The sequence below is a fragment of the Neltuma alba genome, unplaced genomic scaffold, assembly GCF_004799145.2.
Source record: "Neltuma alba isolate B1F8T4 unplaced genomic scaffold, ASM479914v2 tig00011756_pilon, whole genome shotgun sequence".
NCBI lineage: Eukaryota > Viridiplantae > Streptophyta > Magnoliopsida > Fabales > Fabaceae > Neltuma > Neltuma alba.
The window spans coordinates 1-21,069 of NW_021636384.1; the positions used below are offsets into that span (position 1 = coordinate 1).

General features: G+C 29.9%; 1 pseudogene; it reads right to left on the bottom strand.

Moving 5' to 3' along the window:
- Positions 1–124: 124 nt before the first annotated feature.
- On the bottom strand, positions 125–1,321 carry LOC114717577 (galactan beta-1,4-galactosyltransferase GALS3-like; annotated as a pseudogene).
- Positions 1,322–21,069: the final 19,748 nt, after the last annotated feature.

Here is a 21,069-nt window from a genome sequence, read left to right on the forward strand (position 1 = left end):
TTATGAACAGCGATATAGGAAAATGCTTCAACAAACACAAATTACCAGAATAATAAATAATAAACACCACCAAAGATCCCAGAAACTTTGGTTAATATATTGAAAGAGAAGAGTATTGGTGTACCTGTACATTCTGCTGGCATCAGCAGAGAGGCAGAGCTTGCTGCTCATGGCCCTTTGTTCAATGGTGAATTGTGAGTATTCAGAAAGCGAAGCGAGGACACTTTTGATGGTACTCTTAGGCGGCACATAAATGTACTCGTCAACGTCAAAGAAGAACATCCACTTAGTCATAAACTTGTATCTGAACAAACAATCATTCACCACCATGAACTGGTTGTGATAATACCCATCAAATCTCTCTTGGTCTCTTATATCCTGCAACGTCACGTAGCCCAGTTCAATCCAGGGCTTCAATACCTCCAACACTTGCTCGTGAATCCCACCGGCATCGTGAATCACGAAATGCGACTTCGGTCCGAAGAACTTGACATGGTAAGCGATCCATTCTCTCACTCTCTGCGCGGGTTCAAGCCTCCGAATAGCGATGACCCACAATAGAAATAGTCGTACTTAGGCTCCGATGTGTGAAAATCGAAGCGTCCATGCTTCCTGGAGCCTCCGTTAGAACCTCCATTCTGTCAGTAATATTGAAATTCGTGTCGCCTCCGCCGGATGTGGAAGCGCAGAGGATCAATTTCCCGCCGGAGTTGTCGACATTGACGGGCTGCGAGAAGGTACAGTTCACTATCACGACGGTGTACACGCGACCATAGCCCCAGTCCGGGAGAATCTTGTAAGCGACAGTGGTTATGGGTTTAGCAGAGTCGTCGCGGACCAGAGGAAGCCACTCGCACTCATAAGTGGGCTTGCCATAAAGGTGAAGAGGCTTGGAAGATAAACCCACAACGGCGAAATTGTTGAGACCTCCTCTGTAAGCACTCATGGTGACGAAATTGTAAGCTGCTGAACCGTAGGGCTTGAAAACTCTCTTGATGATTCCATTCTCGAGAACACGTTCCTTCTCTTCGGGAGGAGGTGGAAGGGGAAGAGATGGCGGTGAAGATAGCTTTACAGATTTCTGCGAGGCAGAGGACGAATTAGAGAAGACGAAGAAGAAGCAGGAGGCACTTGGGAGACACGTGAGATGCAAACGCGGAGATCTGAAGCAGAGATGGTGAAACGAGAAGGGATAAACTGAAGCAGAGTAGCGACCGAACAGAGAAGAAGAAGAGTGATGAGAAGAAAGCTTGAGCTCTGCTGTATAGTTACCCAGTACGCCAGGAGGCAGAAGCAGCTTCTTCTCTCTCTCTTTCGCCATTGCCGGTGAAGTGCGGGAGAAGAGAGAGAGAGAGAGAGAGAGAGAGAGAGAGACGAGGAAGAAGGAGAAGGGAAGTACCAGTGAGGCAGGCGCTAATCAGGAAAACAGAGACAGTATATATTGACGATATTTCCTTTTGCCTGCCTAGTGTGATTATTGATAATATTTTTTTAAAAAACAAAAAACAGAAAAAGTATAGGACCATAATATATGATGATCATGGTTAATGATTGAGGGTTTAATGGGAAAGTCATAATTAAGGAGCTCAAGTTTATGTTATTAAAAGTTAAGGATCTCAGGTATATCAATCAATGATTAAATTGAGGAGAAAAGACTGAATATTTGTTGAACAAAATCAAGGTTCGGACTTTATAACAGTTATTGTTTTTTTTCTTATAAAAAAGGAGCTAATGTTGTTTTAAAACCCAATATTATTAGAATATACTATTTCCGGTCTTAATTATAAGAGCTAGTTGACTAATTTGAAGAGATTAAGAAAGAAGTTAAGTTAGTTATTTGTACTAAATAAGTATTGTCTTTCCTAAAATATCCTTACTAATCAAGTGTATTGACTAGAACTACCATTATTAGAAGGACTATCTTAGAAAAAAATTTATAAATATGAGAGACAAAGTGGATTGGAGTTTTATATTTAGAATCAAAATAAAAGTCAAATAAGGTCTTATATTAAAGAGCAGAAATAGTATGATGTGAAATATTAAAAAAAGAGGCTGAAAATTAAAAAAAATATAGGTATTTAAATTTTGTGCTTTTCAGATACGCAGTACAAGTTTTTTTTTCCAGTTTGTTGATGAATTTTGGATTAAAAAAGCGGCGCATGTAATCTGATTGGTAAGGAAAAGGAAATAATTTGATTCTGTGTTGTGGTGCATGCCCCCATTACATGTGTGTACACCGGTATTACTAATTAAGATTAAGATTTTACAATAAAAAAGGAAACGAAATCATAAATCTTTAATTTTATTCCATTGCTTTTATTCTGAAAATGCTGTCCATAATCATTTAAATGTTTTTCTTGGGCAAATAATCACTTAAATTCTGATTATTATTATCGTATATTTAATTTTAAGCCAAAGCATATTATTAGTCTTTTAATTTTATGCAAGGTTTTAGTTGGATCTCTTAATTTCAAAAAATATATTTTTAGTTCTTTAGCTCTAAAATATTAACAAAAAATAATATTGAGATATTAAATACTGATAAAAAAAATTTAAATACTAATATATTAAGTTTAAATTTTAAAATAATTATGATTATTCAAAAAATCATTTAAAACTGAAAATTTTAGGATTAAAGGATTTAAAATATACTTTTTAAAGTTAAGAAATCAATTTAAAACCTTATATAGAATTAAAGAATTAAATGTATACTTTACCATTAAATTTAACTTATTTATTGATTTTTGTCTGACAAGAGTTTGTATTTTTTATTTTTATCTAGTCAAGTAATCATTTAAATTTTTTTAACTACTTAAATTTACTTGTTACGTGATTAACTTCTTTCTGCCAATGTTACATGTAGCATAATAAATATATGTGACCTTTTTAAATTTTAAATAATGTAACCATTTGAATTTTATCTTATTTTGTTAAATAATTTGTTGAATATTATTTATAGGTCAGTTTGTTATAAATTTAAGATGCATTGTTAATGTCAGTGATGGGGTAATTCAAGCATGTTACTAATTGAGGTTTAATGTCAATCAAATATAAAAAAAAACCATTAAAAAATACCTTAAAAAATACAAAAAAAAATCCACCTTAAAATAATGCAAATAACAGATGATACAATACAACGTGAACAATACGACTTATTTTAAATATAAATAACAGAATACACAAGTCAATTATCAGTTTTCTCCTTCAAAGATATTAATCTCAATTCAGCATCCTATATCAACTTTTAGTAATTTAGTTTTAAAAATTTTAAAAATAAAATGATATTTAAATGCCAATTTAAAAGTAAATTATATTTAAAGGAAGAGGACTATATACCAAAAAAAAAAACATTGGGCTTCATCAGTATTTGATTCAAGGATAAAAAACTAAATACATGTAAATTATATTCATGACGGAAAAATCCACAAGGCTATGGGGTATGATGGGAGGTTTTTTTTTTTTCTCAAGAAATTATAATTAAAATGAAAATTGAGAATGATTAAAATTGGATTCTAAGAATCTGTTTGGTAGTAAAAAAATCCTGGATAAAATTTATTTGTTTGTATGCCTTTAAATACTAAAAGACTAAAATACCCCTTTTAAAAAAGGGGCAATAACAAAACAAACATCTCGGATGAATATTTTTAATACAAAAAAAGAAAGAATCTCATGGCATTTTTGGTTTAGGTGCACCGTTAGTTGGATGCATATGCTGTGTTTTACACGTAATCAGTCCAATTTTAGGCAAATGGGTAAACATACAACTTTGGAGCTGGGGATCTAATTGTTTTTGTTGCTATGTTTATGAAGTGGATGAATAGAATTATTAATTTCAATTTTTGATTATGAGAAAGTGAGCTCTGATTGTATATTGCTAAGTGATGGTAAAATTTTAATTACTGATGAAGTTTATCAGCACTATAATTACTTAAGATCATAATACTGTACCTAAGTCGCCATTGGATCTTAAAGAGACAAATTCAAATTTTAAAATCAAACCACCAAAATCTAAAAAATAATTAGAAAATCTAAATTCACAATCTCATATTTTGGAGATTAATTCTGAGAGGAAATTAGATAATATGATAGCAAAGCAACTTTAGAAGGTGCCAATTACTCACTTTTGGGCATAATAACATCAAACTCCTTCCAGTTAGGACATTTCTACAATTAAGTAAAAACTTCATTAACATCAACATAATAAATCCAATTCAAATAAACGCACAACAGTAATTACTTTTTTAACATATCAAAAGAGTTCTTCATTAGACAAAAAGTTAGTCAGTGAGCATAATTTATCTTAAAATATTTATGATTAGTTATTATGAACTCAACTATTCATAAGAGTTGCAAAACAAATAAAATAGTCCATAAATTAGTTCACAAAAGCAAGAGAAATAATATATGAGCAAAGATCTCATCAAAAGGCAATAAATTTCAAATTGAAATTCTTGATTTGAAACTCCACACCGAAAACTTAGCTTCGTTTTAATGATTTTGATAGTGAAATTTTTTAAAAATAAAAAAATAAAAAAATATCTATAATGCATCATATATAAAAATTGTGAACAAAAGAGAATTAGCAAGCAAGCTGTGATACCGCCTTTTAGACATACTATATGAAAATAATTTTGAAAATAAATTAGGGAATATGACAACAAAACAACCTTGAAAGGTGCTACTCGCATTTAGGAACAATGATACCAACCTTTCACTCAAGATGATTCTGCAATCAAGTAAGAATTTTACTAATATCAAGATAGTAAATCCAACCCAATAAATGCACAACAATCGTTACTTCATTTACATATTTGATAAATCATTCGTTGGACTAAAATGTCAGCAACTGTTGAGCATAATTTATTAGGGGTGTTCAAGGCCGATCCGTCCCGGTCGGCCCGTTCCGGTCCCGGTCTTATTGGGACGGGACGGGACAAAAAAGGGACCGGGACGGGACGACGGGACACGAGACGGGGTCGTCCCGTCCCGGTCCCGTCCGGTTCCTTTTTTTATTTTTATTTTTTATTCTATTTATATAATATCATTTTTTTCATATTTTTTTAAATTTGAGACTATTGTATGGAACTATGGATATATTTATTTAGAGTTTTTATATTTGTTAATGATTTGATATTATTGATGATTAGAATTTTTAGCAAGTTTTGATTGTGTTAAAAGCTTTTGTTTAGAGTTTTTAATGACTATTATATGTAATATTTTGAGATTTTGTTTAAAAGTGTCCAAACAAATAAAAAAATAAAAAGATGTTTTTATAAGATTTAAGCTCAAAAAATATAATTAAAAAATCAGATTTTTTAAAAAAAATAAAAAAAAATAAAAAAATTTCGGGACGTCCCGATCCCGTCCCGGATCCGTCTCGTCTCAACCGACCAGGACAACCCGGGACGAGTCGGGACACGGGACAGAAAATCTGTCCCGTTATGTTCATCGGGACGGGCTTGTTCCGGTCCCGATCCATCCCGTGAACAGCCCTATAATTTATATCAACATATTCATGATTAGTTATCATAAATTCAAGAGTTGTAAAACATATAGAAATAGACCATAAACTACTGATTAAGATTAAGATTTACAATAAAAAAGGAAATGAAATCATAAATCTTTAATTTTATTCCATTGCTTTTATTCTGAAAATGCTGTCCATAATCATTTGAATGTTTTTCTTGGGGAAATAATCATTTAAATCCTGATTATTATTATCCTATATTTACTTTTAAGCCAAAGCATATTATTAGTCTTTTAATTTTATGCAATATTTTAGTATAATCTTTTAATTTTAAAAAATATATTTTTAGCTCTTTAGCTCTAAAATTATTAACAAAAAAATAATATTGAGATATTAAATACTGATAAAAAAATTTTAAATACTAATATATTAAGTTTAAATTTTAAAATAATTATGATTATTAAAAAAATTATTTAAAACTGAAGATTTTGGGATTAAAGGATTTAAAATATACTTTTTAAAGTTAAGAAATCAATTTAAAACCTTATATAAAATTTAAAAATTAAATGTATACTTTACCGTTAAATTTAACTTATTTATTGATTTTTGTCTGACAAGAGTTTGCATTTTTTATTTTTTATCTAGTCAAGTGATCATTTAATTTTTTTTAACTATTTAAATTTACTTGTTACGTGATTAACTTCTTTCGCCCAATGTTACATGTAGCATAATAAATATATGTGACCTTTTTAAATTTTAAATAACGTAACCATTTGAATTTATCTTATTTTGTTAAATAATTTGTTGAATATATATTTATAGGTCACTTTGTTATAAATTTAAGATGCACTGTTAATGTCAGTGATGGGGTAATTCAAGCATTTTACTAATTGAGGTTTTATGTAAATCAAATATAATAAAAAAACCATTAAAAAATACCTTAAAAATAATACAAAAAGAGAATTTGAGTAGTCCCCCCTTCCCACCGCAAGGGATGAATGCAAATAACGAGGTGAGATATCAATATACAACATGAATAATACGACTTATATTTAGGATTAATATAAATTTTGATTCTTCAAATTTGGGTCCATTTTGATATTGGTCTCTAAAATTTAAAACCCATTGTATTAGTCCCTCAAATTGTATCCCTTTCTGGCCATTGGTCCTGATAGCTTTAGGCTGTCAAAATCGTCTGAGTTGGCATCAACTCTGTTAACCTATGATGTGGCATCTGACTTAAAAAGAATAAGGTGGAAAATAGTTTGATAATGTGGCTTGCTGACATATACATATAAGCAATGGAGGAAAAAATGCTGAGTTGAAAAGAAAACACATGAACAAAGCAATAAAAAAGAGCAAGAACTCGAGAAAAGAAAGGGGAAAAAGGGTTAGGTCAATAGTGAAGTGGACCCACACTTGTCAAAGAACTATGACGTGTCCATCACCAGAGGAACGTGATTTATCGACAGTAGTCAAGGAAGAAACAGTAACTGTAATTTTAGCGAGTTTTGTTGGTTGAAAGTGAGAATCTATCGTATATGTTAATGCGTTCTAGTAATAACTTGTGCAATGTAAGAAAACAAAAGTTGATTTTCACCGAGTTATGCTTGTTAAAGCCATGATAGTGTTTTGGTGAGCTCTGCATGTTTGTTTTTGTTAATTTTTTGTTCAATCGATGTATATTTGAGAGGTGTGGTACATTTGATCTTTACCCATTAAGTCGTTTGATGTTGTCGTTCTTGCGTGCTATGTGTTCAAGTATGCTTTGTTCTCATTTCTTGAATGGAAGACATTGGTATGATGATTAGATAAATTGTTATTTCATTTGGTTGTATTTTGGAGCATTAACCCATTGCTTTGAGCTTTGACTGTGTTATTGTGAATCAATATGGATGGGTTTTTTGCTTTGTTGACAATGTTGCTCTGTTTTATGCATAATCAATTGGAATGGCGTTGATTCTTTATGTGCTATGTTGCACTGGTTCATGTGTTTTGTTTTAAATTATTGTTTTACTCTGCAGGTTAAAAATGGATGGGGAGAAAGAGAGAAGTGAGAGTTGTGAAAGTAGTGGAGAGCGAGGGAGTAAAACGAACTCAATGTCTGGTTTCTCAGACCTTGAGAACAGCAAAGAGGACTAGTTCTTGAATATATATTCAAGAAGACCAAAAATTAGTTCTTGGATATGTATTTGATAAGATCAGTTCTCAAATATATATTTGAGAAAACCAATTCTCTAATATATATTTAAAAAAAAACAGTTCAAAGAAAGGTAATTTTAATGGAGAGATGTTGAAAATAAGTAGAAGATGGGATAGGAAAGATGCTGCAAATAATTAAAAACTTATACCAACAACTTACTAAATACCAATCACCCTTCCCTAAAATTGCTGGATCTTTGTTGGCTTCATCTGATCTTAAATTCGTTTGTCGGATCTTTCTCCTCAATCACCTTATCTATGGGTATCGGATCTTTCTTGTCGTCACCGATGGCCTTCTCTTCAACCCTAAGTACCTAACCCCTTCCCTTTTTCTTTCTCAACCGCTAGTGTGTCAATTTCTTCAGGTAACTTATTTCTCTTGCATCTGTACTACATTTTAAAATGTCCATTTATCTATTTTTTTTTTCTTTTTTTCCATATAAGATCCACGCACATGCCAACTTCTATGTGTACATCATCAATATAACAGAGTTAGTGCCAACTCAGACGATTTTGGCGGCCTAAAGCTACCAGGGATCAATAACTAGAAACGGATACAATTTGAGGGACCAATACTATGGATTTTAAATTTTAGGGACTAATACCAAAATGGGCCCAAATTTAAGGGACCAAAATTTATATTAATCTTTTTAAATATAAATAACAGAATACATAAGTTAGTTATCAGTTTTCTCCTATAAAGATATTAATCTCAATTCAGCATCCTATATCAACTTTTACTAATTTAGTTTTAAAAATTTTAAAAATAAAATGATATTTAAATATCAATTTACAAGTAAATTATATTTAAAGGAAGAAGACTACAAACCAAAAAAACTAAACATTGGGCTTGACCTGTATTTGATTCAAGAAATAAAAAGCTAAATACATGTAAATTATATTCATGACAGAAAAATCCACAAGGCTCTCGGGTATGATGGGTGTAACATCCTTATTTTTATCTAGTATTTAAATATATTTATAAATAAATATATTTTAGTATTAAGTTAACAAAAAATTTAGATATAGGCAAATTATTATTATTTTAATAATGTTTGTGTGTGTGTGTGTGTGTGTGTGTATGGATGATATTCTAGAAAATTATACCATGGTATAGAAGTCCCACATTGACTAATCTTTAGAGTGAAGGAGTTTGAGGAGCTTACATATAGGAGATAGTGGGTGGAGTTTGAAGTGAGAAAATAATTTTCACACATATTTGAGATAGTCTCAGAAAAGTGCTAGTTTTGAGTTTCTTAACCGTTGGATCGGACTGAAATTTGGTCAGCCCATTTGGAACATACAAATCATTAATTTCAATGGTTGGATCGACATTTTGATCTTCGAGTTACAAGTTATTAGGTACGTTTTTTACTTTTTTTTTATATATTTAGCAGATAGAGTCCTAAATAGTAAATTAGCATTTTAAAGTTCGTTCACCGTTAGATTAAGCTATAATTTGGAGGATAGTATCATGATAGATAGGAAATTAAATTCAATGGTCGATTAAGGGTTTAACTTCTGTAGTGAGAATAACCTGGCTCATATTAAATCTATTTATCTAAGTCATTTGAAGAAGAATAAAAGTTATAAATTACGGTTTGTCTATTTACGTTATGAATTTGATGATTCTAATAATATAATCTAATAATTAAAGGATACTTAGCAAGAAAAATTTAGGAATCGAGTCTAAATTATATATATATATTTTCATTCCAAACCTTAAAAAAAGGTCTTTTAGAGCAGAATTATGAGTAAAAATTAAAGCTTTTAGAGGAGGAATTAGAGACTAGAATCTTGTGAATAGTCTACTCTAATACTATAGAGATAACATTTTAATTTTGTGTGTAGATAGAAACTCTATTGTGGTATTTTCGAGATTAGACTTTGGTTGTATTTGACTGTTAGCTATGAAGGTAACTAAATTTCTATCTGTTACATGCTCTAGTATGAAGTTGGTGAGCGGCTTTATAACTAATTCTATAAAAGTATATTATGTTTTGTATGAACTGTCTTGTAGGATGTTATTTTAAAAAAGATTGGCATAGCTTGTATTGCAAGAAATTGGTGATCATGATTATGATGTGTTATTATGAAATTCGGTTGATTATGCATATAAATATATCATTTTGAACCTTGTGCATCTATTTTGGGTGGGAAAAGGAGATAATTGGAGTTATTGAGATTCATATACTTGCCACATGGTATTGGTCTTTGTACGGAGCTCTATGGTTGGCCGCTATTATTGTCCCACTAATTCTTCGAGGGACTGTGATACCCCACTAGTTCTTCGAGGAGGGACCCATGGTCCACCGAGTACTCTGTGGTTTTTGGTTGGTCCACATCACTTGTGTGGTGAGCTTATCAGAGTTGCTAGTCAAATGGGAAGAACTTAGCTCATGGGTCCAGTTGGCAGAAATAAGGAGGATATAAGGATGGATTTGGGTTCAGAGATTGCATATGACATGGGATGTTCATTGATATTTATATCTTTTAAATAAATGACAAGTATGTTATTTCTTTTGAAATGTATCAATTGTATGAGATTAGTGGAAATATTTGATTTATATGATTATTATGAGTTTAAATGTTAAATAATGTCTATCAACTATTATTAACTCTATATCCCACCTGACACTTCACTAGCCCATACTAAGGTGTGTGATAGGTAGGGATTTAGTTATTGAGACATTGTCTCACTCCCGTTGCTTTACTATTTTTGAGAAACAATACGTTAGCAGGACCTTCAAAGAAGACTTTTGAGACTTAATAGTTGTAGCTGACAGTGTAAAGCTTCTGGATCTTATTTTATGTAATCTTTTCATATATTACCACGTATCAGGATTGCATTCATTTGGAACTTATTTTTCCTTCTTATATTTTTTATATCGTTTGCCTTAATGAACGTATTATATCTTCTATCTTTGGTTTATTTTGTCTGGACGTTGGATTAGGGTGCTGGTAGTGGGCTTGAGGCCCTTAGATTGCATGTGATTGAATTCTTGTGGATCCACGATGTGATAATAGCAATTTTCGTGAGTTTAGTTGTTATTAGTATTAACTATATAATCAAATCTGAACTGCTATTATAATTTATTGAGGCGTGTCGTTTTATAACCTTGTTAGCTATGATTACAGATATAAGTTATTCTCTTTCTAACTATGATAGCCTTAATTGAGGTTAAATGCTTTTCTTATCATGGTTAGCCCTTTAGTGATGTGATCAGTTCTAAATAACCATGATAGGATATGTTTACTAGTTTTATTTCTTTCTATCATGGTTAATTCTAGTTAGTAAGTAGTGAGGTTACAATGGGGTTTTTTTTTTATAAAAGAAATTATAATTAAAATGAAAATTGATAATGAAATAAAATTGGATTACAAGAATCCTGGATAAAATTTTATTCATCTGTATGCCTTTAAATACTAAAAGACTAAAATACCCCTTTTAGAAAAGGGGCAATAACAAAACAAACGCCATCCAGGCAAACCATAAGCATCATAAGATCGGCTATGTCCCAACAAAATAAGCTAGTGACTCCAAGGGTTCGTCTCGGATGAATATTTAAAAAAAAAAAAAGGGCAAGAATCTCATGGCATTTTTGGTTTAGGCGCATCATTAGTTAGATGCATATGCTGTGTCTTACACGTAATCAGTCCAATTTTAGGCAAATGGGTAAACAAACAACTTTGGAGCAGGGGATCTGATTGTTTTGTTGCTATGTTTATGAAGTGGATGAATAGAGTTACTAATTTCAATTTTTGATTATGAGAAAGTGAGCTAAAGTGAGCCCTGGTTGTATATTGCAGGATCTAAAAACAGTCATTACATGTCAATAAGTGATGGTAAAATTTTAATTACTGATGAAGTTTATCAGCACTATAATTACTTAAGATCATAATACTGTACCTAAGTCGCCATTGGATCTTAAAGAGACAAATTCAAATTTTAAAATCAAACCACCAAAATCTAAAAAATAATTAGAAAATCAAAATTCACAATCTCATATTTTGGAGATTAATTCTGAGAGAAAATTAGAGAGTATGATAGCAAAGCAACCTTAGAAGGTGCCAATTACTCACTTTTGGGGATAATAACATCAACCTTCCACTCAGGACACTTCTACAATTAAGTAAAAAATTCATTAATATCAAGATAATAAATCCAATTCAAATAAACGCACAACAATAATCACTTTTTTTACGTATCAAAGGAGTTCTTCGTTAGACAAAAAAATTAGCTATGTTGAGCATAATTTACCTCAACATATTTATGATTAGTCATCATGAACTCAACTATTCATAAGAGTTGCAAAACAAAATAGTCCATAAAAACAAGAGAAACAATATACGAGCAAAGATCTCATCAAAAGGCAATAAATTTCAAATTGAAATTCTTGATTTGAAACCCAAGACTGAAAACTTAGCTACATTTTAATGATTTTGACAGTGAAATTTTTTTAAAATAAAAAAATGAAAATATATCCATAGTGCATCATATATAAAAATTGTGAACAGAAAAGAATTAGTAAGCAAGCTCTGATACCACATTTTAGACATATTATATGAAAATAATTTTGAAAATAAATTAGGGAATATGACAACAAAACAACCTTGAAAGGAGCTGCTCTATTTGGGAAAAATGATACCAACCTTTTACTCAAGACGATTCAGCAATCAAGTAAGAATTTTACTAATATCAAGATAGTAAATCCAACCTAAATAAACGCACAACAAGCATTATCTCATTTATGTATTCGATGAGTCATTGTTGGACTAAAATGTCAGTAACTGTTAAGCATAATTTATATCAACATATTCATGATTAGTTATCATAAATTCAGAAATGTAAAACATATAGAAATAGTCCATAAAAGCAAGAGATAGTATATGGGCAAAGATCTCATCAAAAAGGTAATAAACTTCAAATTAAAATTCTTGATTTGAAACCCAAGACTAAAAACTTAGCTCTTTTTTTATGATTTGGATGGCGAAACATTTCAAACAGAAAATAAAAGGATTAAAGGAAAAAAATACTCAGGAAAATATACCAAAAGTTCATCCACTCCATGAATTGTTTTTGGGTTCAAATATACCAATACAAATTTAAAAAGAGCTCATAATGTTAGCGCTGTTAAAATTAACTAACGTCTGTTTTTTGTTGTGGGGCCCACAATTTTTTAAAGAAAAATACCAAAATACACTCAATTAAAAAAATTAAGGATAAAAAACACCTATGAACTTATATCAAAAGTTCACCAAACACCATATGATTTTTAATGAAAGTACTAAAATACATTCAATTTCGAAGGGCTATTACATTAAAGTGTGTTAGAGATTATTAATTATAATAAATTTTTATATTCCCAATATTTATAATTAGAAAAGATTATTAACGTTTCTTAATAATTTTTTTTTTCTTGATCAGCCAATTTTTTTCATAAAAATCAGCTAATTGTTATAGTTATTATATTGATTGGTATGGGTGAAAATATTTTAATAACATAAATATTATACATAGTAATTAAACATTTTTATAACTTATCGCGTTTTATATTTTAATATCATTATTACTTATTCTGAAGTGTTTTAACTTTAGAGAATTGTTAAATAAAGTCAATAAAATAAATATTTACATTTTAATCTTTTGATTAGTATTTATTTGATATTTTTAGATTTTTATTCAATTTAAAAAATTATAATCCAATCTTTAAAAAATTATATGAGGATGCTCTAAAGTTTGATTAAAATAAAGAATCTAATCCATTTTGTAAGAGGATGGACTTTTTTCTTGAAAAACAAATGAACTGAAAAGACCATCGACAGGTTAGAGGGAGATGTTAGTTTCTTTTCTTTTTTTAATTAACCGGGGGTATTTTACTATTTTCACTAAAAATAGCGTGGGTCTCACTATCAAAAGTGACGTAAAAAAATTAAGTCAAATATTAAATTTGATAATATAAATAGAAGGATAAACACACAACTCTATATGCCTATGATACAGACAACTTATTTTCAAAAGATACTTATAATATCTACTAAAAAAAAGATTGGGGATATAAGTAACTTATCGTTGAAGTTTAATCTTTTTTACACAAGTTATTTAAAAAATGTATTATGATTAAGAATATCTAACACACTCTAATACAATAGTCCTTCGAGATTGGGGTTATTTGGATACTTTCATTGAAATTATATAGTGTTTGGTGAACTTTTGATATATAAGTTCATGAGTATTTTTTATTCTTAACTTTTTTGGTTTTAATTGGGGGTATTTTGATACTTTTATTGAAAAACATCATGGGTTCCACAACCAAAAAAAAAAGGAGGTAAGTTAAGTTTAATGGTGCTGGCATAATTGAGCTCTTTTTAAACTCAGATTGGTAGATTTGAGTCCAAAAAAATTTTATGATGTTTGATGAATTTTTGATATATTTTCATAGGTTTTGGGAAGCTATAAAAGTGCTTCTCAAAAGTATTTTTCTGCAAATCGAGGTAAACTTCTCTACGTATTTATTTTGTATATTGTAAAATCACTTTTAAAACTATGGTTTCGTTTCTATTCAAACACTCCCTTAACCTATAACCCAAAATGAACTATATAAATAGTGCATCATATGTAAGGGGGAAAAAAAAGAAAAAAATTGTACATGGAGGAGACTAGGTGAGTAGGCATTAATACCACATTTTAGATATACCATTTATCTAAATCTGAAATACATATGAAAAAAATTCTGAAAGGAAATTAGGGAATATGACAACAAAACAACATTAGAAGGTGTTACTTGATTTTGGGGATAATGACATCAATCTTTCACTCAGGACGCTTCTGCAATCAAGTAAGAACTTTATTGATAGCAATATAGTAAATCCAAATATTCAAATAAACACACAACAACAATCACCTCTTTTATATGTTGGAAGAGTTTTTTGTTAGACAAAAAAGTTAGTCATTGTTGAGTATCATTTATCTTAATATATTCATGATTAGTTGCTATGAACTCAAATATTCCATTTATGAGAGTTGCAAAACAGGTAGAAATAGTATAAATTAGTTCATAAAAACAAGAGAAGCAATATACGGGCAAAGATCTCACCAAAAGGCCATAAACTTCAAACTGAAATTCTTGATTACTAAATCCCAAATTAGATTTGATGACTCTTGACAATACTAAATTTGCAAATACAACATCTTTTTGTAGGAATTCTTTATTTGAGATATAGCAATTTCAAAAAAAAAATTGTGAATTTTAATAAAAAAATTAATGTTGGATGTCAATATAGTATAACATAAATAATAGGACTTATTTTTAAACATAAATAATAGAATATTTTTAAACATAAACAATAGAATACATAAGCTAATTATCAATTTTTTCCTTTAAAGATATATCAATCTCAATTCAGCATTCTAAATCAGCTTTTAGTAATTTATTTTTCAAAATTTTAAAAACAAAGTGAAATTTAAATGTCAATTTAAAAGTAAATTGTATTTAAAGAAAGAAGACTACATACGAGAAAAAAACTAAACAGTGAGCTTAACCCGTATTTGATTCAAGAAATAAAGGAAAAAAACTAAATACACGTATATTATATTCATGGCAGAAAAATACAAAAGGCCATCGGGCATGATGGGAGATTTTTCTCAAAAAAAAAAAAAACAGTTAAAGTAAAAATTGAGAATGAAATAAAAATTGGGTTATAAGAATATGTTTAGTAGTAAATGGAATCTTTACAAATTTTGATTTTTTATGTATTTAAATATTAAAAAGACTAAAACACCTGTTTAGAAAAAAAGTATAAAAAAAAAACGAGGAGAAGATTATTCTATGGGAAATGATTATTAGAGTATTTAAAAACAGCTTCTCAATCATGCTTTCTGAAATATGGGATAAATTATGTAAGAAGGATTTTGTATTAGTTTATGTAAAAATGCTTATATTAGGCAATTCTAAATAAATGCCTAATCAAATTCCGGCCATTTTACTAGAATTGCATTTCTTGATAATTCAGATATTACCATACTAAACATGTTTGTTAGAACTCTATTTCTAATTCCGCTTTCTTATCTAGAATTCTAGTTTTTACATACTATTTTATTTATCTCTTTTTATAAGTAACAACTACTATTTTTCTCTTGTCGTTAAATATAAACAACATTTGCAAGTTGTCTCAAATTTTTGTGGCAAGTTTTCTATTTTACCCCCATTACTTACTTATATTAATACTCAATATATTTATTATCTCAATTCTCAAATTATCATTTCTCTCTCTTATGATTCTTTTCATTATAATAATTTTTTTATTATCGCTCTTATACTCTTTCTCCTATAAATAAAGATATTTTAGAGAATTTTTTTTACTTTTTATCTATTTATTATTTTTAATTAACTTTTTATCTATATAATGAAATCTAAAAGGAAAAATTACAAATAAAAACCCTCAAATATGTAAAATTCTGATTTGAGACTTTGATTAGAAAATACTCCCCCGTTCCTTATTATAAGAGACAAATAACTAAATTACGTTGATAAAAAAAAGTTAAAATTAGTTAAGGACAATTAATGTGTAAAAAGTATAATGTTTTTTTCCAACAATGCCCCTATTAATAAGGAGAGAGAGTATGAGAGAGAACAATTAAATTATTAAAAGAAAGAGAAATAGGAGGGAGAGAGAGTATGAGTTGGAAACAAAATAAATAGGGGTAAAATAGGAAATCAATACAAAAAAATAGAGACAACTTTTAAGTGTCTCTTATATATAGGAACATGTCATAAGCATCAAATGTCTCTTATAATAAGGAACGGAGGGAGTAGCAAATAAGGACCCGTTCCCACTTTTACAAATATGAAATGTGAGTGAAATGTCTGAAATGCCCCTCAGTCAAATGACAAGTTGACTATAAGAAATGACAAATTTACTTTAGCGAATGACAATTTCAGGATACCAAATCATAATTTAGCTGAGGATATGCCAAATGACGAGTTGACTATAGGAAATGACAAGTTCACTTTAGCGAATGACAACTTCAGTAGATTAAATCACAATTTGACTGAGAGGCATTTCAGACATTTTATCCACATTTTAATTTGTAAAAATGGGACCGAATCCTTATTTACTATTTTTCAAATTTAAAGTCTCAAATTGTAATTTTATATATTTAGAAGTCTTTATTTGTAATTTTTCTAATCTAAAATTATTTATAAGAAGAAACGAGGGAAGCACCAAAAAGGGACCACAAGAGAAATAAACAGAGATGATTGATGGATGGGAATGGGATAGCGACTGCGCAAAGCGGGTAAGGGCGCTGAAAGCGGAGATAAATGAAAGGGAATATTAGGACCGTAAAAAATGATGGAAGGAGATCCAAAGTCATAGTAATGAGAGCCATGCCAGCTTGAAAGATAAAGATATATATGTGAGTGTGTGTGGGTCCTTTTTTTTTGTTTTGCCCCCCTCCCCTTGCTTTTTGGCCTTAATCTTCCATAAACAAAATGCTAATCATCAATAATAAAAATATAATTATATTTTTTTACGTATTTAAAAAAGAGTAGGAATAGAATAATGTTGAGTCGGTGGGCGCAGCAGAACTTGTTACCGTTGGAGTGATGTTGATGCCCAATTTGGCCTTCTCTTCCTTTCTCTTCCTCTCTCATTCTCATCTCCTTATCATTTCTTCTATCCGCCGTCACGCCCATTCCCCAGACTCATCTTTTTCCTTAGCAACTTTCCAAAATAACCCCTTCGTTATTTTTTTCCCCCAACAAAAGAACCCCATCAGCTTCAAGCACAAATTTTATCATATTTATTAATATATTAATAATATTTTATTCAATCTTCACCTCAACTCTTCTGTAGTTTCTCAATTTTTCACCCCTGAAAAACAATTTATATAACATATACATATAGTCCGATTACTTATGATTCATGAAAAAATGATTCAAAAATTGCAAAAATAATTATAATGTCAGAATAAATTATTATTATCCTAAAGATATCTAATTTTTCACTTTGTTATATAATTTAACATGTTTAAAAATTATAAAAAATAAAAAATTGAAATTATCAATTGGCAAAAAAGAAATAAAAAGAAATGCTACGAATTTTCCTAAATTTGGGGAGGTAGGGTGGGGTGGAGGCGGTTAAGGTGTTCCTGGTTGGCACAACAGAGGGGACTGGAGTCTCGCAGCGTCAAAGGCCGTGCGGAATATCCTGCGGGAGGGACCATTAGACTCAATCATGCATCCACCCACTCTTCTCACTGTGCCACGTGCCCCCACACCTCACATGTTTTCTTCATCATTACCCTCTCTGTCTCTTTCTGACTTTTTCTTTTTCGTTTTTTAGTCGGTAAAAACGAAAAAGAGTCATGCCAAGTTTTTGGGGAAATTAATTTTATTTGTTGGCAAAAAAATATAATACTCTTCCAATTTTTAATATAAGGTCTCTTTAATTAATTTGATTATAATATCTTCTCTTTTTCACACTTTTTCGTTTTCGTTTTTTTAGTCGGTAAAAACTAAAAACCCTTCACGCAAAATATTTTTTGGGAAATTAATTTTATTTGTTGGCAAAAAAATATGGTACTATTAATTTTATTCTCCCCCGGCCACGTCATTATTCTTTATTCATGAATTTTCCTGAACTTTCCACCAGATCCGTCTTTCAACTCCCTCGTTAAACAGGAAAGTTTCATAACTAAGGAGTAGACACGTGGAGAAAGATTGTAATTGAGATGATACGTAGTTTCATCCTATAAAAAAAAAAAAGTTTAAATTTTAAAAAACATATTTGTTAGAAAGGTTTTAATTTTAATACTCTCTATCTGATAGAGATTAGTCTTAAAGTCCAAAATTATTTGAGGATATCCTAAGTTACACAAAAATAAATAAATAAATAAAGAGAGAGAGCTCAACAAAATTACTAAATAATTAATATTATTTTTGGTCTTAAAATTTGATCTCATTTTAATTTTAGCTTATGAAATTTGAAACCAATTCCTAAAATTTAATTTCATTTTGTCTTTTATTCCTAAAATTTAAAACAATTAGTTTTTATTCCTGAAATGTAACCTTATTTTGGGTTTTGGTTCTCATTTCAAGAACCAAAAATTTTGACCAAACACAAAATGAAATCAAACTTCAGAAATCAAAATTAGAGATTTAAAAATTTCAGGAGCCAAAATTAAAACGACAGCAAATTTTATAAATTAAAATAATATTAACCTGGTTTTACTAAGTTAGGAATTGAAACCCCAACACCTCCTCAGGGATTCTGGTCTATCCGCCCAAAGTCTCGCTTTAAACTGAGTTTTTAAAAAATCGAATTTCGTAAATTAGCATCACGACCTATTTCACTTTTTTTTTATGAAACGTCAGGATATCTACTGGAGATCCGGTGACTAATCCCTTCGCTGGCTTATAGGCACCTCGATGGGTGGGACAGCTAGCCCGGGATTTTAAAGCTTTTCCATACCCAAGACAAGACCTATTTCACTTTTAATAGTCATAACTTGCTTCGTCTACACAACAAAAAAATTATATTAACTTATGGATTTTATATTTTACGTAGTATTTCTGAAAGGAGAGAGAGATCGAGGATGGTGAGAAGCGAATAAACGCACGTACGTACACAGTGTCATCCTCCCTTGAGTTTATATATAATATATATAAATATATATATATATATATATATGTATCCCATTATTTTTAACGTTATCACGATTGAGAGATAAACATGAAATACACTACCTCCGATACTTGATATAAACTAGTTTAATATTTTGATTCTAAATATAAGATCCTAATTTATTTTATTCGTCATGTTTATCCATTTTTTTAAGATAATTATTATAGTAATTACACATATTAAATGTTTTATGAAATAACAGTTCTAGTTAATACGTATGATTATTGAGGACATTTTAAAAAAGACAATACCTATTTATTTTTAAATAACTGATTTAACTAATTTTTTTAATCTACTCAAATTATTTAACTAATTTTTATATTAAGAATAAGAGGTCCTATATGAAATAAAGAGTTTGACTTGCCTCCTTTCAACACCATGACATCATTGCCCAAAGAAGTTAAAGGAATGATAAGAGAATTTTGGCTCAAAAAAATTTAGGGATATACATATGGTGGTATAATATAATATAATGGGCAATTTATTTTTTTTAAAAAAGTTCTCCAGCAAAAATATATAAAATATTGTACTATTTGACTACAAATTCTCGGCAATTCCTGGGCCCCTAGAATCTAATTTCTTGCTATGAAAACGGTCGGCTTGGATAAGTAATAAGTTGACCACTCTCTGTTTGCCCTGCACAGGTTTTTCCTTTTCCTGCGTGTTGGGCCGAGTACATTTCGTGGAGGCCACATCGTAAAATCATGCGGCTCCTTTCACTCTTATTTAATGTCGGCAATGTCATGGGTTTTTTCTTGTCCACATCCTGAATAAATAGTTATTAAAATAATGAATATAAATGCTAGCTTCCCTCAGATAATCTAGTAGAAATAAAATAATCATAATTATTTTACTAAAAAATATCTTGAAAACCCAATTTTTTTTTTTTTTGAAAAAATAAGTGATAATTAGAACTTTAGCCTAAGCTCTAGACTATAGTAGACGACAATAGGCATACAACAAAAGGGGAATATGAAGGATGGCATGAACTATTTGCATCTACCTTTTGATTCTTTAGAGAGCACATGTCAAAAATAAATTTGATATTTTTTTCCATCAAAAGCAAGATTCTATAATATTTTCTCCCTAACATTATCCTAACATTTTAAATAATATACATATGTATATGTACATGTATGTAATTCGGGTGGTTGGATCCAATGAGATATAAAGAGAAGTTGTTCGCGATTAACTTTACCATCTTTGGCCTCCTAGCTTTGTGTCTTTTGACATGAAACGATTGTATGCAAGTATCTCTATTTTTCAAAAGGAAAAAGAAAAAGAGGAAGAAATATACATAACAAAAAGTAAAGCCCTAGGTGAATCTTGATTTACAGTTTTCTTTTGTCTTTTTTGTTAAGCCTATAGACTCAGAGACCGTCTGTAAAAGTACTTATAAATTGCCCATCAATAAGGTTTTTATATCAGTAATGAGATTTGAACTTATGATTTTATGAGTTATAAGTTGACTTCTTACTAATTAGACCAACTCTTGTTAGCTTTGTGTCTTTTTATTTTATTCACTTGCAATATTTGACAAACACAAATATATACTGGATTAATTAAGGACCAGTAATTTGATTTAGATGAACAAAAAATTTAAAATCTGCAATGGATATACTTGTTGAAATGTGCCATCCCACCAAATCAGACCTTTGATATTAGACTGAGGGTTGGGGCCCAACATTTGATAATCTGGGTGAAGGCCCTAA